We start from the raw sequence: 23,585 nt of genomic DNA on the forward strand, positions 1-23,585 counted from the left end.
TAGGCATCTAGGCTGCTTCCATGTCCTAGATATTGTAAACAGTGCTGCTGTGAACATGGGGGTACATGTGTCTTTTTCAATTATGGTTTTCTCAGGGTATATGCCCAATAGCGAGATTGCCAGGTCAAATGGTAGCTTTTTCCCTAGTTTTTTAAGGAATAGCCACACTGTACTCCATAATGGCTGTATCAATTTACATTCCCACCAACAGTGCAAGAGGGTTCCCTTTTCTCCACATCCTCTCCAGCATTTACTGTTTGTTGATTTTTTGATGGTCATTCTGACTGGTGTGAGATGATACCTCACTGTAGTTTTGGCTTGCATTTCTCTAATGATGAGTGACACTGAGCACCTTTTCATGTGTTTCTTGGCCATATGTATGTCTTCTTAGGAAAAGTGTCTGGTTAGGTCTTCTGTCCATTTTTTGATTGGACTGTTTGTTCTTCTGATATTGAGATGTATTCACTGCTTATATACTTTGGAGATTAATCTTTTGTCAGTTGTTTCATTGCCAAGCTATTCTTGCAGCTAACTGAGGCCATACGATGCCAGCTGGGAATTCTTTCTTCCTCTTCTCCTTTGGAAAGCCTCCTTTTATTTAAGTTTAATCTCAAGCGCTACATTTTTGAGATTGCAAATAGTTCTGGATTACTTTATAATCCTGGAATATCTAAAATTATTTAACATTTCTTTAAAAAATTTAAATTTAAATTCATGGTACTGAGTTTAAAAGAGAACACCCCACCCCAACCTCACAAAATATTAAATCCCACATAAACAGTCAAAATACACAATCCTTTGAAAATTTAAGGTGCAGATATCTGGATAAGTAATCTCAGATTGAGATTTAAAATCAGAATAAAATTCAGAAGACCAAAAGCAGCTGAAGTTCAAAAAAGGGGATGTGTCTAGATCTTATGATTAAAACTTAAATAAATATTACAATTATGTTATTAGGTTTAGTAAATACTTATGAAAACTCATCCAAAAGGCCACACTGATGTTTAGAAATAGCTGAGGCTCTGTTGACTGAGATGGCTTATTCCATCTCTCAGGAATGCAAGTCGTTAATGGCAGCATGAGAGATGAGGTGATCTCCCCATAAACACAGCGCTCTGATTCAGCCTGAATGCTAGCGATTTTTAATGCCAGACACATCCACTTTCAGCTGGAGGGTATTTGTTGAGAGCTGCCGTGGAGAATGCCCACACTTAGAAAAAAATGCACACCCTTAGCAACCACTAATGAATAAAATACAAACCCACTGATCAGGATTTAGAAGTTGCAAAAAAACAATATGATTTGGTATTTTGAAGTCATAGTTTGGGTATGCAAACAAAAGCAGATCTGGCAATGTAGGTTGGATTCCACAGGTGTTACTCAAGCTACTTTTTGTGATCCTTGGGAATTTTTTCCCAAACAAGTTCTGGAAAATCAAATCTTTTTTTTTCCCCCAAATCCCTGGAGTGTCTTCCTCAAATCATGTGAATGGAATTTAGCAGTGGGAACTTCTTTGGGATGGCATATTGAGAGACCCTCGTCATGCCAGCTGATACTCATCTATGCAAAGAAGATATTCACCTCCAAGAAAGACATACAGGGAAATGAGACACCAGCTACAAGCCTGGTGTCTGCCCCACTATATCTGACCACTTTGGCCTGATCACTCACTTTAGATACTGGCCTGAATAACTGTTTCATGGAGATACTAGGGACTGATGTTAAAGAAAAAATGAAAGTGTCCTGCTGTTCTCAGTAGAAGTCCTGGCATCCACTTCTGTTTCCACCACTTAAAATGTTTATGACAGGGAGTGTGGAAATCAAGCAACCAACTTTTTTTTTTTTTTTAAGATTTTCTTATTTATTTTTTACTTACTTGGCTGTGCCAGCTCTTAGTTGGGGCGTGTGGGAATCTAGTTCCCGACCAGGGATCGAACCCAGCCCCGCTGCATTGGGAGCATGTAGTCTTAGCCACTGGACCACCAGGGAAGGCTCTCAAGTAACCAACTTGAGTCTCATTTTCCCGGCTGGTGAAGCAGGGACTCCAAAGGTGCTTTAATCAACATCTCCTGAGCATTTACTATGCGCCAGAGATGGCAGTAGGTGGTATGCTAGGTACAGTCACTATTTACAGGCAGCTTACCATTTATTTAGAAAGGAAGACAAATGTCCAAGTTTATGAATAATATGTAACCACGTTCCTAAAAATTGCCATGAAGAAAAAGCAAGGAGTAAAGATTAAAAAATATAAATGAGAAATGTAGCTTCATTTAGGAGGTCAAAGACGTCCCCTTAGGGAATGATATTTAAGCAAAGAAGGTGGGAAGGCAGGGGGTGGAAAGAATATTCCAAGACAAGGGGATAACATGTGCAAAAGTCCCGAGGCAAGAAGCAGTTTGATGTGGTCCAAGAACAGCAAGAAGACTCCTGTGGCCTCATTGAGGGGGAGGGTGGCAGGAGATAAGCCTCACTGTGTTGTTACAAGCATCAAAGAGAAATGTGTGTGAACATGCTTTGCCAAGTACAAACACAGTCCGGTACCTCTGTGAAAATGAGCACAGTCATCAGTGTTTCAGGAGTCCTGTCCTCAGCAGCAGACACAGCAGGTCAAAAAGAAAAAAACATTTGCACACACGTTTTACCTCTTCTTCCATCCTTCCTAAATTGACTATTTCTCTCATCTTTGCCATCAAGCTAAGTGCCAGTCGATTTTCAATTTGCATTATCAGAAGTCTTAAAACAAGACCTAAGTTTCTCTCCTTCTTGTACAAAACTGGGGTTCTTTGAAGCCTGAAGACAAAATTACTGAAGCTCTTTTATGTCTGGGTAACAGAAAACAGAGTGCCTTAAACATCCAGAATTCCTTTATATTTCCATTTGTACCATATAATGCCACACAGCACAAACAGATGGAGAGCTGGACACTCCTACCCGCTGTCTCCAACTCTGCCACTCAATTTCCAGTGGAATTTTATCGATTTATTTATTTGGTCATGGCTTGCAGGATCTTAGTTCCCTGACCAGGGACTGAACCCAAGTCTTGGCAGTGAAAGCACCAAATCCTAACCTCCAGACCACCAGGGAATTCCCTCCAGTGGAATTTTTAAAATGGTATGTGGGAAGAAAAATGGTGGGATGTATTCCCAGCAAACTCATCCATCATCCATTCATTCACTCAGTCATCACATGTTTATTGAGTATCTATCAATCACTGTGATGTTATATATGGGGACACTGAGAATTGAATTTTATTATACTGATTTAGTTTCATAATTATGCGGAGATGTCAAGGATCTGGGGGAAGAATCCCATTTAAGTTATGACCTTATCTCCTTTATATAAATATATTGTTAACCCACAAGGGTAATGTGGATGCCAGCTTTCTGAACAAAGCATCAGAAAGGGCCTCTGGCGTCAAGAAGGCATAAAAACCAAGAATGGGTCAAGAATGGAAGGAAGAGAAGAGAGACAGACAGACACCAGAGGGCAACAGCAACAGGACCCTGGCATGGGTGTATTGATGGGCATTGATAGGCACAGATGGCACACTGATGACAGTGACATGAAGAGCAGAGCTGAATGTGAGCTCGCTTCTCTTCTCCGAAAAGTGTGCCACGAGACAGCTTTGCTTGGAAGAGACTTTTAAACTAAAGTCATCAATAAAGCTTGTGCCTACTTCAATAAGTGCTGTCTCCAGACCGTTTTGTCTTCTGTCTCCCATACACTGAATGCCTTGGGAACACTGAGCTGACAGTGATGCATAACAAGATCTTGGGCAATTGCTGTGATGAGAAGCAGAAAGAAAGGATTGCTTCTGAAAAGGGCCACATGAGAAATGATACACGATGAAGGGGAGAGGAATCACCATGAATGCAGCTGAGGGATACCAAGAATGGGATGCTGTTCCTAGAGGAGAAATACAAAATCATTTGCAGATGTTTCGCTACAGATTGCAAAGCTGACTTTATTTACTTATTTAATTTCTGGCTGAGCAGCATGTAGGATCTTAGTTCCCTGATCAGGGATCAAACCCATGCTCCCTGCAATGAAAGCAGTCCCAACCATTGGGCTACCAGGGAATTGCTAGAAGCTGACTTTCATTAATAATTGAACTGTCTAGAAACCAACCAGAAGCACAGATATCTAGAACAGTTAATACACCCCAGAAGAACTTTCAGAAACTTATAAAAATCTTTTCTTACAAGGCATCAAGACACTTTATCAGCCAATCAGTTTCTATGCATATATGGAGTTGGAATTAGTCGGGAAGAGAGGAGTTGGTAGATACAGAATCAGACATTTTTTATGTTTTTCCAGAAAGGAAACAAACAAGGAGAGACATGGCAGCTGGGAAAAACTGTTAAAGGGGAATGTCAAGAGCAAAGCTAGTTAGAAGTTTGTTTTTCAAACCAGGACAGTCTCCCATTCCATACAATATCAGGAACTGAAATTTAGATATGAGTAAATTTTCAAAAGAGACACCGAAAGTCTACTGCAAATAAACACATCACAGACACATTACCAAGCTCCTTTCCCGAACATAGTGGGAAGAATACAATAGGAAATCTAAGAGAACAGTAGCTGCCGGGGGCCAGCGTGAGGAACTCCGCCCATGGCAAAGGCCATGAGACTTGGCATAAGCAAAGGCGTGATCAAGCCTCGGAAACCCCCTGTTCCTGAGCATCTACCCCCAAACCAGAGTCTGTTTTATGCTCTCACCTACACCTCTGACTTTATGGGGGGCTCTCCCCCATCACCATTTCTCTCTGAGAATGAGATAACTTGCAGCTCCAAGTCAATAAAAATTCCTGGGCGTGACAAGAGTGTTTCAGCTTACGGACTCCTCTGAAGGTTATCTAGCCCTGCCTGTATAAGTTCGTCCGGCCACGTGTGATTGTTCACAGCCTCTCAATCTGAGAGGCATGAGATGTTTTAGACTTACTAAAGGCAAATTCTTTTGGGGAGTTGGAAATTATTAGTACAGTGGGTTGGTTAGGAATTATATTGGTGAAGGCTTCTTTCATTTGTTGTGCCAATAATTGCTGCTAATTCCCTACCCTGGGTGTGACAAGGGTGTCTTAGGTCAAACCTCTCTGCTGACAGACTAGCTTGTGTGACAGGATTATCCATACTCCTGCACATGGTTGTTTACTACCTCCCAACCATAAACAGCACAGAGAGTTTTGGAGTATTTTGAGAGTCTTAATTAGCATAGGGCTTTTCTCATTGTTGAGTCAATGATTGCCGCCAGGCCTCCATATCCTTAGGCACCTGGGAATATATTAATCAATGTATTTGGAATATAGAAAAGGAAATATAGTAGTTTTTAAGGTTAGCAATACTAGACTTTTTGAGTTACTGAATTTTCTCTTTTGTAATAGATCACTGTGCTTTGTTATAAATCACTGTGTCCTTGCTATGTAAAAATGTAACTTTATCACTATCTTAAGACTAAATAGATCTTAAGGGGAACATTGGTGAAAGGATTTTCATTTGTTGGGCTGATGTTTGCTGCTAAATCTCCATGTTCCCTGCCCTTATAATGAATATAACTAACATAGAGGAGAAATAAGTATTAACCTTTAAGCATATAGGAGAAATAAGCATTAACCTTTAAGATTAATCATGTTAACCTTGGGTTAAATAAATTCCTTTCTTGATTGTAACTCGCTACACCCTCATCCTATAGGAATGTAACTTTATTTGGAGGGTGGTGCCTGGTTTAAGAAAAAACACCCTTGGAAGAAATAAGTTTTTTGGTTATCAGTAAGAAAGGATCATAAAATGTCAGCAGGTCTCACTCATGGCCAGAAGATGATGTAAAATCCCTAAGACCTTTTTATGTGAAGCACCTGATTTTGATAAAGGTCAGGACTGCTGACCCCCGTGTGACTCTGTATTCATCCCTATGTGTAACAAAAGGTATATAAGCAAACCCCAAAATAAAGAAATCAGATCAGTTTCTGGAAAGACTGATTCCCCCATGTCATTTCTTTCTTGCTCCCCGTTTTTCTGGCTGAATTCCCATCTGGAGCATGGATGCTATTCCACGTAGCCAAGTTATTCAGCCTCTTTTTCTCTACTAATTTTCCTATTACACTATCCGTTTCCAATCTCTCTATATATCTGTGATTAAATATGTATTTTTCCAAGGACGCTGATGCAGTCCCCACCTTTGAATTCCCTGGATCCACTGGGGCTGGACTCCGGCAAGTAGCAGACTTCCCTGGTGGTCCAGTGGTTAAGACTCTGCCCTTCTACTGCAGGAAGCAAGGGTTCAATCCATGGTGGGGGAACTAAGATCTGTATGCTGCACGGCTTGGCTAAAAATAATAATGATGATGATAATAAATTAAAAAATAAAATAACAGTAGTGCTTCCCCTGATTTCTTTCTTCCTTTGCCATTTTTGACATATCAAATATCAGGTAACTTTCCCTTTAGTTCTATATTCACTATAAAAAGTGCTGAGGCCCTTACAGGACTCCATCACAGTCACTTCCCCATCTGTTCCTAAATATAGTTTTGACCCTTTCAAGTTTAAAACAATGAGACTAAATGTTTCCTGAGAACAACCACCACCAGCATTATCAACACAACTGCCATTTGTGCCCAAAGTGCCTTAAATAAAATTTACCAAGTCAGAGTTAAAATGAGGTGAAATTGAAGTGAAAGACCCAAGTCCTTGCCACTTGAAGGGAACTGACACCATCAGTCTCCTTTGGACACACCTTAAATATTCATCTAGTTGGAAAAGACAAATTTAGGGGAAAATGTCCAGTTGTAGATGTAGCACATTTTTTATAAAGTCAAACTCTTTCATATTTAAATATTCATTTTTTTATCTCATCAGCTAATAGAACTGAGGACTCATTATCAGATATGTCTATAAAGCAGTTTCAAGTGTTAGTTCTAGGTCACCCTGTGGTGTGGATAGAATAAAAATCATTTATGAACATAGGAACATGAAAATGGTGCCCTTACACCAAGACACAGATGAGCACGCGACTTACTAAAGGTATTCTACCCATTGCTAGACACATTAAATGCACAAGAGCAATTGTGTGACAATTTCTCCCCAGTCTTTGAATTGCTTATTCAAGTCAATCTCATAATGAAAAGTTTTTTTTTTAATTTGATAGCAATTTACTAATGATTAGGTATAATCCTGGTCTCTTTCACCAAAACCTAACTTCTCCAATCAAAAGGCACATTACCATTTCCCAGTACCAGACTTCATTCTCTCTGATTTAAACCACCTAAATAATCTCTTCCCTGGTGGCTCAGATGGTAAAGAATCTGCCTGCAATGCAGGAGACCTGGGTTTGATGCCTGCATTGGGTTGGGAAGATCCCCTGGAGGAGGAAACGGCTACCTACTCCAGTATTCTGGCCTGGAGAATTCCATGGGGTCGCAGAGTTGGACACAACTGAGCAATTTTCACTTACTTATTTAATCTCTTAATTGGTCTCTCTCTAATCTCTCCCAATTTAATTCATCCCTCACAGTGTCAAGGATCTATTTATATTTATCAAACTTCCTAAGAACAAATCTAACTAATTTTTTCCTTCCCTCTTCATGCTAGATGATAAAATTCAACTCCTCAGCATAACATCTGTACCACAAACCTGTCCCAACCTGTCTCGCCATCAACTTTCCACTTCCTGTCTCTGACCACTCAACCTTCTTTAACGCTCTTTCCTTCCAAATGCCCCCACCTCCACTCTGGCTTTCCCACTGCTGCCTGGAATAACCTTCTCCTTATTGCACCTGTCAAAACCTTACTTCACAACTGAAATATTTGGGCCACTTCTTTCATCCTCAGAGCCTTTAAAATGTCATTTCCTTTCGTATACTTTGCCTTTAAATGTTTGGGCTTTTGTTATTGCTGAGGGATATGTCAGGTAAGCCTTCATGCTGAGTGTGCCATGCATAAGAAGCCCCAAACCGCTTTCTCATACCTCATGTAAGGTACATTCTGATGGGTTTTTACATTGCTTCTGTCTACCATTTGCCCCCCAGGGAGGTTTTTTGATCCTTGACAAGAAATTCATCCCTTCTGTGTCAATCCCAGTCCTTGAAAAAGGTTAAGCACTCAAGTGTTTGTTGAATTTTATTGAGATGTAAACATAGGTTGGCCAAATGCAAGCTGATGCATAGTCAGGAGGTTTGCATAAAACAGTTATTTATTTATTTTTTTTTTTATTGAAGGATAATTACCCTACAGAAGTTTGCTGTTTTCTGTCAAACCTTAACATGAATCAGCTGTAAGTATACATATTTCCCCTTCCCTCTGAACAGTTTTTGGAGACCATTCGGTGTAACGGTTTTTAAGCATTTTCTGTTTCTTTGGGTTTTTGGCATGCTTTTAGTAGAGCAATCCTGTTTTCAACAAGCAGTGTATTTGAAAGGCCAAGATGCAGAACAGATAAAACCATTCATGTTAAAGCTTGAAAAAGCACAACCACAATCTTCCCCCTCCCATTCCCTGCCACTAAAGGGAGTCTGAAGAACAGTTTAAAATCCACTTCACAAGTTAAAAGAAATGCAGAGGAGGAAGATGCTTTCCCCAAATTCTAATACTCAGATCTTAAGTTATTTCTAAGATAACATATCTGCCCACCCAATGTAGGAGATGTATGAGGCACAGTTTTGATCCCTGGGTCAGGAAGGTCCCCTGGAAAAGGAAATGGCAATTCACTCCAGTATTCTTGCCTGGAAAATCCCATGGACAGAGGAGCCTAGAGAACTATAGTCCACAGGGCCACAAAGAGTCAGACACAACTGAACAACTGAGCGCACACACACACACACACACACACACATTTCTAAGTTTTATCAGAAGCAGACATGGCACACTCCATATTGTCAAGTGAAATGAATTCTTAGAAGATGAGAACTATTTTATGGCTTTCCAGAGCCATATAACAGCCAGTCTTTAAGATGCCCATTTTTCAAGTTCTTCTGGAAAATGACTTGCTTAAAGACAACTCATCACAGAGTTTATATGTTGGCCTTTTTGTATGCACTCGTTTTCTGGGGTGGGAGAGAAGCTAGGAGGTCACATGATGGGGATGTGCTAGACTGCTAGATGATAGAAATTTCTCACTTTAGTAGAAATATAGCAGTATTCCTTGGCTGGACATAAGGCTGAGTGATTCTATGAACTCTAGGGATATGGGCCAGGTTCTTGGAATGGAAAGCAATAGTAGAATTAGGTGAAATAGTATGTTTCAGTCTCACCGAGAGAGACAGGATTCTTCCCATTTCTTTTCAGACCATACTCTGACTCAGAAGCAGTGAGACCTGCAAAGAATAAAGAAAGCTCTCAGAACCCTAAGGATGTTCAGCTCTAGAAGCACAGGAAGACATTAGGCTGGCATGCTCCTTGAGTGGTAGTGCTGGACACTAAATATTTTTTAAGTTAATTGTTGATGATGGGTACTAACAGGGCTACCAGATACAAAGAATGTGAAGAGACTTGTTCCCAGACATAGAGACTCAAGGCTGACATCTTCTGATAGCAATGGGAACATCGAGCTACTAACAGAATGTGGGAATGTTAATGGTTCACTTGCATATCAATTATGAGAGTTAAGAAATGAAAATAAAACTGGTAAGTATTCTGTGAAAAACTAATCTCATTTGAAGGAAAAGTTTTTCTACCTCAGCAGTCTAAACCGTTTAGCTTTTATCAAAACTTGGTCTGAGGCAATTAATGACGGTGAAGAACAGCCTATGGTGCACTCTAAAAACACCCATCACCAGCCCATCTCAAAGTTGTGCCTTTGAGATAAGCAGAGGGTACCATCTTGAAGGAACTCGCTAACTCTCCCACAGAAATGACTTCATAGAAAGCTAATTAAATTTTGAACTGTCATTTTTTCTTAACCAAGCATTGATGTAGATGACAACAAGCGTACTAAAATGCTGATCACTAACTTTTATATAAAAACTTTGCAATAAATTTATCTTAGAGTTTAGAAAAATAGTAGGGGGTAAACAATTTTATTTAAAACATCTATGCAATGTACCTTTTTTGGTTTCTTCACTAGGTGTTCATGAGGAGATAAATACCCATTTTACAGATAAGTAGAGTTGACCTCAGGTAAGTTACAATTTGTCCAAAGTAAATGGTGAGTGAAGGGCAGAACAGAGATCAGAACTCACCTCTGTCTACTCTCACTGTCCATTCTACCCTTCCTTGTTTCTCAACAAAATTTTAATTTCTCCTGTACAGATTATGAAAACAATAGGAATCTACTGGATTTCTCTTTTTCTAAGTCTTTTAGAAAATTCTTTACTCAAGTGCCATAGCTCTGGGGTTCAAATGAAAGTTTTTACCTTTATTCTATTAGCTGAATTGTTCTTGTAGCTTTTCACATTGTCCCTAAAATCTTTTTGGAAAGTAGGAGGCAATCAATTTACTAAGTAATTAAGTAAGTAAGTAATAGATTTGCTAAGCATTTACTCTGGCAATTTTTTTTTAACCTTACGATTCAAACTGGAAAGTAGGAACTTTAGATATAGTAGATAGTACTGGAGGTCACTTTAAAGTCAGGATTTTTAATATACTTTTCAGTTCAGTTCAGTCACTCAATCATGTCCAACTCTTTGCGATCCCATGAATGCCAGCACCCAAGGCCTCCCTGTCCATCACCAACTCCCAGAGTTTACTCAAACTCATGTCCATCGAGTCAGTGATGCCATCCAGCCATCTCATCCTCTGTCGTCCCCTTCTCCTACTGCCCCCAACCCCTCACAGTCCAACTCTCACATCCATACATGACCACTGGAAAAACCATAGCCTTGACTAGATGGACTTTTGTTGGCAAAGTAATATCTCTGCTTTTAAATATGCTATCTAGGTTGGTCATAACTTTCCTTCTAAGGAGTAAGCGTCTTTTAATTTCATGGCTGTAATCATCATCTGCAGTGATTTTGGAGCCCCCAAAAATAAAGTCAGCCACTGTTTCCACTGTTTCCCCATCTATTTCCCATGAAGTGATGGGACCGGATGCCATGATCTTAATTTTCTGAATGTTGAGCTTTAATCCAACTTTTCACTCTCCTCTTTCACTTTCATCAAGAGGCTTTTTAGTTCCTCTTCACTTTCTGCCATAAGGGTGGTGTCATCTGCATAGCTGAGGTTATTAATATTTCTCCCAGCAATCTTGATTCCAGCTTGTGCTTCTTCCAGCCCAACATTTCTCATTATGTACTCTGCATAGAAGTTAAATAAGCAGGGTGACAATATACAGCCTTGACATACTCCTTTTCCTATTTGGAACCAGTTTTTGTTCCATGTCCAGTTCTAGGTGTTGCTTCCTGACCTGCATATAGGTTTCTCAAGAGGCAGGTTAGGTGGTCTGGTATTCCCATCCATCTCTTTCAGAATTTTCCACAGTTTATTGTGATCCACACAGTCAAAGGCTTTGGCATAGTCAATAAAGCAGAAATAGATGTTTTTCTGGAACTCTCTTGCTTTTTTGATGATCCAGCAGATGCTGGCAATTTGATCTCTGGTTCCTCTGCCTTTTCTAAAACCAGTTTGAACATCTGGAAGTTCACGGTTCATGTATTGCTGAAGCCTGGCTTTGTCATTCTTTGGAGAAGGACATGGCAACCCACTCCAGTTTTCTTACTTGGGAAATCCCATGGATAGTGGAGTCTGTTGGGCTACAGTGCATGGGATCTTAAAAGAGTTGGACACAAATTAGTGACTAAACAACCACAATAAACACACAGATGCACATATATATACATGAGAAGGAAATGGCAACCCACTCCAGTATTCTTGCTTGGAAAATCCCCTGGACAGAGGAGCCTTGCAGGCTACAGTCTATAGGTTCACAAAGAGTTGGACACAATTGAAGTGACTTAGCAGTTGTCATTTATTAAGAACCGTATGACACGTGCAACGTAAAGTAGGCACTTTTAAAAATCTGGAGGAATAAGCAGAGGTGGAGACCAACCTGAAGGAAGCCATCTCATACCTACACACCTGCTTGCTCACAAAAATTTACCCAGAAACCCTGCTTGGTGCCCTGGTAATCAGACAACTATCCTTCACTAAGAGAAAGTTGAACATTCCCCAGCAAACTGCAGTTTTCATTACATCATAGTTTGAAGTTAGTCCATGTACAATACAAAGGACATCTGCACTGACAGTTGTGAAATACTCAGAATTTCGCAGGCACACACTGGGAATTCTATGAGACAGGGAGGTTGCTGATTAATGGACATTGTCAGAGCCACTCAGTCTCCACACTTGCTCAGCTGAGTAATCAGGTCAGGAACAGTTAGACTGGCCAGTTAGCAAAGTGGATAAACCAGTCTCAAATACCAAAGAAGCATCATTTTGGAATGTGGACTCAGTGGATGGTTGAAACTCGTTGCTGCCTATAAAAACTGAGTCATCCTGAGATGTCCAGGGAGTGTTTTGTCTAAGGGGGACTTGAATCTGAAATGTCATAAAAGGTTTGGCAAAACTCTTCTGACCCAAAGATTATACTCTACTTACATGTGTGCTGAAGAGATTTCATCAGCATTCCATAAAGATTAGTGGTTCTCATACCTACAAAGGGTGAGATGACATTGGAAACCACCCTTGTTGAGGAAGGGCTTCTGTGTGTGTGTGTGTGTGTGTGTGTGTGTGTGTGCGTGTGCGTGAGTGTTCAGTTGCCTTTGATGCTTTATGACCCCATGGACTGTAGCCAACCAGGCTCCTCTGTCTACGGAATTTTCCAGGCAAGAATACTGGAGTGGGTGGCCATTTCCTGCTCCAGGGGATCTTCCCCACCCAAGGATCAAACCCATGTCTCTTATAGCTCCTGCGCTGGCAGACAGATTCTTTACCACTGTACCACCTGGGAAGCCTAAGTGTAAGACATATATAAAGTTGATATTATCCAAAAGAATCTTTAGGAGACTAAAGGGGGTAACTTTTAATTTTTATGAACCAGGATTCTTCAAAACAGAAATAAACATTTATATCTACAAGGCTTGCTGTTTTAAAATTTACATCCTGGTCTAATAAAAGAAATTGGTTTTAAAATAAAACCCAAACTATTCCTTTAATATAGAGCTTATCCTTTGGTGCAGGTTAAGAATAAAATATATTATTTTTTATTTCTAAACTTTTATTTTAATAAACATGTATTCCTTTCCTGGGTAAGAGTTTCACTTAGGAAAATATAAGTTCAATAGCCTTTTCTTCAAGGTTCTAATTAAGATTGTCAAAGGTAGAAGAGGAGAAAATGAAAATTTCAAAAAAGGCAAAGGAAGAGAGGAAGAGAAAAAAAAGGCAGAGGAAGAGAAAAGTGAAGACATGGGCTTATGTTATGAAACCACAGACGCAACTGGGGAGCACATAACTCGGGGACAAAAGAGTCTAGATTCTCTCTCCCACATATGTGTCTTGCTCTGTGTCAGCTGTAGTCCTTTAGCCTGGCTCTGAATGGGACTCATCTTGGGCAGCTCAGAGCTTACACCCAAGAGCTTGCAAGCAGAGGAGATAAGAAGGCTTCACCACTAATTCTGGTTAGACTAAGTCAAGAAAGGACCCTGGCAACTCACTACGGGTCACATACTCACACCCACACCAACTGCCACAGTTTAGAACAGCCAAAATCACAGATCCCTTGGTGACCAGGGGAAGAAATGAATCTAATTGGCAGCCACCAACCAGAACCATACCATCAGAACTGAGTAGAAATTCTTTCGAGTAGGCAAAACAATAAATATTTACTCTCCAAAGTATTTGGAGTTAACACTGCCATCCTCCCAAATGTGTTTTTTTATTAAGGTCTACATACCAGTACGTGTGTGTGCATGTGCAAATGTGCATTCTCATTCAGTTGGGTCCCACTTCTGTGACCCTCTGGACAGTAGCCTGCCAAGCTCCTGTGTCCATGGGATTCTCTAGGCAAGAGTACCAGAGTGGGTTGCCATTCCCTCCTCCAGGGGATCTTCCCGAGATAGCCGGGATTGAGCCCACTATTTCTGTTATCTCCTGCACTGCAGGCAGATTCTTTACCCACTGAGCCACCTGGGAAGTCCATGTGTGTGTCTACACACACACACACACACACACACACACACCCATCCTAAGGAGTACTTTTTATATTTCTGCACATAGAATAATTTTTTAAATTATACACATTTAGTACAAATGAGTTGTGAATTGTTGTGCTGCCTATTTCTCAAGGACACAATAGAAACATTTTTATATACATGACATTTCCTCTGGGTACAAAAATCACTGAACTTTAAAAAATTCAATATTTCATTCAAAGGGGAAGATTGTGAATTTGGGGACACAGAAAGGCTACTAAAGCTCTCATTGTAAACAATATAGAAAAATATGTATTTCTGGCAAACAAGTCAGGCCATATCTTCCAAATCTGCCTTAAGATATTTTGGAAAAGATCATATTCTATAATATTCTAGACTGAATTCTAATTGAAGAAGATAAAATTTTTTTCCAATTATCAAAAAAAAGAAAAAGAAAAGAGTAGAGAACTCAGTAAATTCAACTGAGGCTGTGTTGAAAGACATCAAATTAAAAGATCATGCACAGAGATCATGCACAGCCTGTCATGATCTTCTAAGAGGGTCAGACTGTTCACAGCGTCCATGTAGACTCTGACCAAGCCATGCTCTGGGAAGCAAGTTTGTGACCTCAAAAGTATACTCTACATTCCATATATATCCATTAATGCACAGTATTTGTATTTCTCTTTCTAACTTATTTCACTCTGAGAATAGCACTGAAACCTGTACCTTGCCACATGTAAAACAGATGACCAGTGCAAGTTCGATGCATGAAGCAGGGGACCCAAAGCCAGTGCTCTGGGACAATCTAGAGGGATGGGGTGTGGAGAGAGGTGCGAGGGGGATGCAGGATGGGGGGATACATGTATACCTGTGGCCTATTCATGTTGACGTATGTCAATAATCATCACAATCAGTTCAGTTCACTTGCTCATTCGTGTCCGACTCTTTGCAACCCCATGACCCACAGCACGCCAGGCCTCCCTGTCCATCACCAACTCCTCGAGTCCACCCAAACCCATGTTCATTGAGTTGGTGATGCAATCCAACCGTCTCATCCTCTGTCGTCCCCTTCTCCCCATGCCCTCAATCTTTCCCAGCATCAGGATCTTTTCCAATGAGTCAGCTCTTCACATCAGGTGGCCAAAGTATTGGAGTTTCAGCTTCACATTAGTCCTTCTAATGAACACCCAGGACTAATCTCCTTTAGAATGGACTGGTTGGATCTCCTTGCAGTCCAAGGGACTCTCCAGAGTCTTCTCCAACACCACAGTTCAAAAGCATCAATTCTTCAGTGCTCAGCTTTCTTTATAGTCCAACTCACATCCATATATGACCACTGGAAAAACTATAGCCTTGACTAAATGGACCTTTGTTGACAAAGTAATGTCTCTGCTTTTTAATATGCTGTCTAGGTTGGTCATAAATTTCTTTCCAAGAAGTAAGCGTCCTTTAATTTCATGGCTGCAATCACCATCTGCAGTGATTTTGGAGCCTAAAAAATAAAGTCAGCCACTGTTTCCACTGTTTCCCCATCTATTTCCCATGAAGTGATGGGACCAGATGCCATGATCTTAGTTTTCTGAATGTTGAGCTTTAAGCCAACTTTTTCACTCTTCTCTTTCACCTTCATCAAGGGCTCTTTAGTTCTTCTTCACTTTCTGCCATAAGGGTGGTGTCATCTGCATATCTGAGGTTATTGATATTTCTCCTGGCAATCTTGATTCCAGCTTGTGCTTCCTTAAGGCCAGTATTTCTCATGATGTACTCTGCATAGAAGTTAAATAAGCAGGGTGATAATATACAGCCTTGATGCACTCCTCTTCCTATTTGGAACCAGTCTGTTGTTCCATGTCCAGTTCTAACTCTTGCTTCCTGGCCTGCATATAGGCTTCTCAAGAGGCAGGTCAGGTGGTCTGGTATTCCCACCTCTTTCAGAATTTTCCACAGTTTATTGTGATCCACACAGTCAAAGGCTTTGGCATAGTCAAGAAAGCAGAAGTAGATGTTTTTCTGGAACTCTCTTGCTTTTTTGATGATCCAGTGGATGTTGGCAATTTGATCTCTGGTTCCTCTGCCTTTTCTAAAACCAACTTGAACATCAGGAAGTTCATGGTTCATGTATTGTTGAAGCCTGGCTAGGAGAATTTTGAGCATTACTTTACTAGCATGTGAGATGAGTGCAATTGTGTGGTAGATTGAGCATCTTTGGCATTGCCTTTCTTAGGGATTGGGATGAAAACTGACCTTTTCCAGTCCTGTGGCCACTGCGGAGTTTTCCAAATTTGCTGGCATATTGAGTGCAGCACTTTCACAGCATCATCTTTCAGGGTTTGAAATAGCTCAACTGGAATTCCATCACCTCCACTAGCTTTGTTCGTAGTGATTCTTCCTAAGGCCCACCTGACTTCACATTCCAGGATGTCTGGCTCTAGGTGAGTGATCACACCATCGTGATTATCTGGGTCATGAAGATCTTTTTTGTACAGTTCTGTGTATTCTTGCCACCTCTTCTTAATATCTTTTGCTTCTGTTAGGTCCCTACCATTTCTGTCCTTTATTGTAAAGCAATTAGCCTCCAATTAAAATTAATCAGTTAATTTTTTTTTTAAGTATATTCTAAACTCTTTTCTGTCTATGGGATTTTCCAGGCAAGAAAATTGGAGGGGGTGGCCATTTCCTCCTCCAAGGGATCTTTCCGACCCAGGGATAGAACCTGGGTCTCCTGCATTGGCAGGCAGATTCTTTACTGTCTGAGCCACCAGGGAAGCCTGAAAACTGTAGGCCAGAAGTAGGCACAAGTAAAAATCCGGTGGAAAAATCTTGTGCAAAAATCCTGTACCTTCCAGGTACACCTGGAAGCCAGCGGTCAAGAAAGGGCACTGAGTTAATATCAAATAAATTACTTGCATTCAGGGACCTCAAACACTAGAGGTCAACAGGGAGGGCAGAGCAGACCCCGATACTGGAAAGCAAAAGTAGAGAGTTACCTGCTTGGCATAACCCTCATACAATTCTAGGGATGAGCAAGTTACCATACGGATTATGCAATCAAGGAGAATTCATTAGAAACAAGTACAAACCTGATATAAAATTTCCTTTAGTAGCAAAACTGAAGTACCTTCTAGGGGTTTTCTCATATCTTTTCTACATTATGAGAGAAGTCTTCTATTTGTGTATGGACCAAGGCAACAGGGAAACTGGGAAGCAAGGCAGGGCACCAAGTGGCAAAGAAGGATTAAACAACAGCAACGAAAATTCTGGCTTCTAGCCACGTGCACCTGGAAGAGGGTGTCAAGAAAAAAACCACAGATGTATGCCTCAGGCTTTGCAAGTCTAAAAAATAAAAATCTATTAATTCTTTCAACAAATATTTATTGAGTATTCATTACCTGTCAGGCAGTTTGCTAGGAGGTAAGAATGCAAAGATGCACAAGACAGTTTCTTCCCTTGACTAGACTTCAATGTCTAAGGTGAGGTCAGAAAGTAAAATTTACATTATGAGTAAATGTCTAATCAAGGTATTTATTCCTCTGAAAACATAAATAAGGGAGAATTTCACTTTAACTGATGGAAAAAAAAAATCTAAAGACTAAATATGATTTTAGAAACTACCCATGGATCAAGAAATCATGTCCAGACAGATTTGTTGTAAATGTTAAATACTTCCTGCTTTGGGATAGGCCAGAAATACCAAGATAAAAACTTGAGTGTATTTTGTTGAAACCAGGAAGTAAAGAGGACAATGAAAATTAAACCTAAAAAAAAAAAGAAAGAAAGAAAGAAAGAAACAGATACTTAAATGATTTAATGGACAAAAATGGTGCTGAATTTGTAATGAGACACAGAGAAGAGATAGCCATACTTGTTCATGTTCAAGATATCAGTTCACCAACTCAATTTAATGTTTGCTCCCTTTGGTCTAGAAATCTTCCAAAAGAGTAACAAGAGTCCTAATTTGTCCCTTATTCAGCAAGACTTGCAATACAGAGCACTTAAAAAAAAAAAAAATTCTTCCAGGCTCCACCCGCCCCCCTTCTTTTCTCCTTCCATGACCTCTTGTAAGTCTTTGATCATCTGAAAGGAATGTGTGGGTGGTGTGTAACCTTTAGAAACGTTTTTCTGCCAATTTACTATAGGGAAGTTTTCTTTTTCTTTTGCTTTTTTTCCCTTTGCCCTAAGTTCTGCACAAAACCGTGCCCCCCACTGCATTGTGCAAAGCCGCTCAGAGGCGTCCTTGAAAGAATCTTGTGAAAAGAGAATGGAGCTGAGGCTGTGAAACCAGACAGCACCCCCTCAAAACCAGATTTTTGTGGCCCCAAACAATTCTGTCTCTTTGTGTGGGATAGCTAGTGGTTGGTGAGTCATGTTACCAGGTGTATTTATAGACCATGAATTTGAAATAAATAAATAAAAGCAGTTATCGCCTCTTGAGAGTCTCAGAATGAGCAAAAAGAATAGCCAACGGAACATCTGCAAGTCAGAACTCTTGCTATTATGAGAGAGCAGGCTGAACTCTACTGACCAGCCTAGGATAAAAGAGTTCATTCACAAGACAGGAGATTGGCTTGAGTCCTCTGTGTAGCCCACAAGATTATTCACACAGCAGCTTGTGCCTGAGAAACGAGGAACACACGTATTGTGGAATCACTAGTGATGACTGCCAGGGAACAAGGTAGTTCTCGTTTGTTTTGTGTATCCATTTCTCCTTTCAGTTTGAAACACCCTTGGTGTATAAGAATGATATTCCTTTTCACTATTTTTTAATATTCACTGCATATTAAGGTTATTTTTTATAAAATGAAAAAATTGGACTCGTGGTAACTACTCTATTGGGTAGAGAACAACTGGGAAAAGTAACTGAGAAATGAATTCCCTTCCCTGAAAAAAATCACTCAATGATCTGATAAGCCAAGTAACCAACCAGTAACCTGAGCTGGAAAAAGTTTTCTTATTTTAGGAGCTCAGAACCATTTGACCATTTCTGAACTGATTCCCAGAGCAAGTTTCTTACGTAGGCCTAGTGAGAACCCAAAAGGCAGTTTCAGTTTTGAAGCAAGAAAGGCTAGGTAGCGGTGGAGAGATGGGTGTAAAGCAAACATACGCACTTCAGGAAAAGATGGGATCAGCCATTGAGGCCACTAGGTTTCTATAGTCACTTAAAAGTGGTCTCTACATGGATGCACCTAGCCAAAGGATGTGCAAAGTCATTTTAACGAGGGGGAAAGAAAAAAATCAGAACATAGATTTTTACGTGTTTTGTCTAAGAAAGGAAATCAAACTTTACTAATATTTAATATATGAATAAAAATTAACATATGTAGAAAATATATATACCTAGTTGTGGGTTTTGTGTTCAAATATCTTTTTCACTGGCTTTTTGTATCATTTTGGCTGTGCAATGTTTCATAAGTTTTAGAAGAAGGCTGGGGTATGGAAGCATTCAAAATGTTTTTTGAGTGAACTGGAGTATATTTGGTTAGAAAGAAAGAAGAGTATTGGGTTAGAATGAAGTGCAATAAAGGTGAAGTTGTTTTCAAATGATTAAATAGGATTCAAGCATCAGACAGTGCTAAAGTTTTTATTAAAATATATAGATCAGAAAGTCCATCAGGCAGCAGGTCTTTGGGATAAGAAAAGGATTAAGCAAATGATTCAAGGTCCAAAAGAGACCTCTCAGAGAAAAAAGCATCTTTACCTGGAGATGCTTTACCAGAGATTGAAGAGGCTGAGGTGATGGGAGAGGGTTTGGGTGAGTCTGTGGAGTCTAAGAGATATATGTGCATGCATGCTAAATTGTTTCAGTCGTGTCCGACTCTTTGCAACCCTATGGATTATAGTCCCCCCAGGATCCTCTGTCCATGGGTTTCTCCAGGCAAGAATACTGGAGTGGATTGCCTTGCCCTCCTCCAGGAGATCTTCCCAACCCAAGGATCGAACCCACATCTCTTAGGTCTCCTGCATTGGCAGATAGGTTCTGTCCCACTAGTGCCACCTAGATATCTGAGACCCATACAAATCCCAGCCATCGTCATCAAAAGGACATTAAACTACATAAGAATCCACCTTAAACCAGACTTGAAAATTTCCCACATTCTCTCAACTTGAAAGGAAAAGGGACAGTCTTAGACATTGGCGAAAATAAAAACCAGAGCTTCTATTGAGAAAAAAAAAAACAAAAAACATGGATTTGTTAGTCATATTTAAGTACCAATTCACCTACTTAATACCCATATAAGCTTGGGCAAACTTCTTGACTTCCCCAGCCTCAATTACCTTATAAATTTTAAAAAAATCACTAATATATCTCACAGGTTTATTGTGGTGATTAAATACATTAATGAAGCATTCCCCAAATCTCCATCTTTCTTATAACATTTCAAAACTTTGAATCTAACATCAATAGTATTATTTCACCGTTATTTTCCATTAAATATATGTATTTAAAAAGAAAACTTTGTATTATCATGAATTATCACTTATTATTAATTGTTGTTCAGTCACTAAGTCATGTCTGACTCTTTGTAACCTCCCCCGCCTCCCCACCCCATGGACTGTAACACGCCAGGCCCCTCTGTCCTCCACTATCTCCCAGAGTCTGCACAAATTCATGTCCATTGAGTTGGTGATGTTATCTAACCACCTCATCCTCTGCTGCCCTCTTCTCCTTTTGCCTTCAGCCTTTCCCAGTATCAGGGTCTTTTCCAATGAATTGGCTCTTGACATCAAATGGCTAAAGTATCATTAATAGTAAGTATCATAAAGATAAATATATATTCCTTAAAAGTAAAAAGGAACCACACTATTCAGCTGCTTGGACAGTTTATTTCTGTTGTCCTGGTATAATTATTAACAGCATTTCTTCTACTCACAAAACTGTTTCAGTCTAGATAAGAAATAATGGGGTCACTCTTTCTAAAACTATCTGTGTATGGGCAGGGGAATAATTACCATTGAGAAACCCTGACTCATGCGTGAGACGTAACTCCAAGAGCACCTGGCACATGGAAATCAATCAACCCTGAGAGTTTTCTTCCTTCCCTGGAGTGCATGTGAAATGGTAACCATGGTCTGACCAGCTCTAGAGGCTGTCAGGCTACAGAGACCAGTGATGGTGGCCAGGGGGACAAGCACTGTGGGAACGTGGGTCACAGACAGAGCATCAGCTGTGGCCGCACATCTTTCATCACCTGTCCTCCCAAGCTAGTACCAGAAATAGACATGTATTGGACACTGGGTGATTCTGGTGTAGGTATATTAACGAATGTGCACAATTTAGCATCTCCAAAAGTAAAAAAGTGATCTTCAATAGAATACCCAGAACCGTACAGACTTCCAGTTATCAGATAAATAAGCACTAAGGATATAATATACCACATGATGACTATAGTTAACATGGCCACAGGCTATATTTGAAAGTTGTTAACAGAGTAGATCCCAAGAGTTCTCACCACAAGGAAACAGATATTTCTTTTTCTTATTTTGTATCTATAGGAGATGATGACTGTTAACCAAATTTATTGTGGTCATCATTTCACAATATACATGTCAAATCATTATGCTGAATACCTTAAATTTATATAGTGCTGCAAGTCAATTTTATCGCAGTAAAACTTTTAAAAATTAATTTAATTAAAAAAACACCTGAAAACATAAGACAGCAAGGTCTTTCTCTCTGTTTTCGTTTATATATGTGTGTGTTTATATATGTGTGTGTGTGTGAATTTGTGAGACACTAAAAGTTGTGACGAAGATACAACTGTTAATCTGAGCTCAGGTTAAGTTAACAAACTTTGGTGCTGACTGGGGGAGGAAAATGATTTCAGATTCTCACTTAGGTTTTCTTAAATTTCATGAATGATAATTGCAGAAAGCAAGCAAATGTACAAAACTAAAGTTTTCTTTAGCATTTAAATAAATTTACCTTTTAGCATCTAGAAAATATTTTCTTGAAACGAATTATAACTGCTATAGTTGAAGCAGAAAATATTATGACAATTACTGAAAGCAAAAGTTGAATTAAAAGGGATATAAACCAATGCTGAGAGACAATGTCTGTATAACTCCTATCTTCTAATGAGAATTGTAAACTTTACAAGTAACATCTCCTTGATTTTGGCAGTAAGTACCAAATACCCTTGATAAGACAAAAAGAATATTTCTGAAAGTACAATGTAAAACGAGTAAATCTTAAATCCCACGTGTCTGGGTAGAGCATCTAAAAGCTTATATTTTCAGCGAGTAGGGTAAAAACCTCTTCATTCAGCAACTATCTCAATTCCATGACAAAATCTATTTTCGATTGTTCTGTTAATAAGGGTGTTGAGTCGTCCTTATTTACTCTTAATATACATTAAAAAGTGTTACAAATTTTTGTTCTAAATAAAAACATTGGCAGGTGAATATATCAAACATTAAAAAAAGTAACAGAAATAAGCAGATGATTAACAAGCAAAAGCAGATAAAGGAAAATATGAGCTCTCTAAAAGGTCAAAGAAAATTTTCTAGCAGCTAGAATTCTGTGCATTTGCCTCTGAGGCTTTCTGAAAACTTCTTTGGGGCAAAATACCCTTCCAAGAGCAGTCGTTTTGAAAGTGGTTTCAACTCTTCAGATGTGCTACTGTCTAAATCAAGAAAACACTTCCTTTGTCTGCTTACTAGTAGGTGCTTGAGTATGCAGAAAGGATGAGGTTCCAAGTGGAAGGTACTTCCCCGATACCTCATAACCTGTAGTTCTAAATGCTGGGCTGTTTGCACACTGAAAAGGTAGCTTTTAAAATAAGCAAAGACATTTTGTGTAAAAAGATATCCTGTGTGGTTTTTCTTTAGAATAAGGGGGGAACGATTGTAAAATATATTTCATTATAAGCTGGGATCTTGGGTATAGATTAGTTTTTCTGTTTTTGTTATTCTCTTGGAGGATTTAAGGTTAAATTGAGGTAACATCGAAGCAAAATAAAGAAAATATGGAAGGGGATGGAATTCGTGCTAGACTTTTTTCTGCTTTTACTGCTAAATTTCACTCATTCTTACAGGCGCTATAATACTCGCAGTTTGTTGTTAACTTTTACAGACGGATTTACATTTTAGAAGAGCGTATGTATGTGTGCTCAGTTGCTTAGTCTTGTCAGACTCTTTGCGACCCCATGAATTTTAACCTGTCAGACTCCTCTGCCCATGGAATTTTCCAGGCAAGAATACTTGAGCCGGTTGCCATTTCCTACTCCAGGAGATCCTCGCAACCCAGGGATCGAACCAGCATTTCTTGTGTCTCCTGCATTGGCAGGCAGACTCTTTACCATTGTGCTTCCTTGCTCCAAATTGATCTAGAGATGTAATACTATTCTCATGAAAATTTCCAAAAGTTTTTGTCAAAACTACCAAGTTGATTCTGAAAGTTATATGAAACGCAAATGACCTAGAAATGCCAAAGCAGTTTTTAATAAGAATAAAGTTGAAAGAACTATGCTATCTGGTTTCCTGACTTTAAAATTAGTTAATCAAGACAATGTGGTAGTAGTAAAAATTAGA

This window comes from Ovis canadensis, chromosome 2, assembly GCF_042477335.2.
Source record: "Ovis canadensis isolate MfBH-ARS-UI-01 breed Bighorn chromosome 2, ARS-UI_OviCan_v2, whole genome shotgun sequence".
In the NCBI taxonomy this organism is placed as follows: Eukaryota; Metazoa; Chordata; class Mammalia; order Artiodactyla; family Bovidae; genus Ovis; species Ovis canadensis.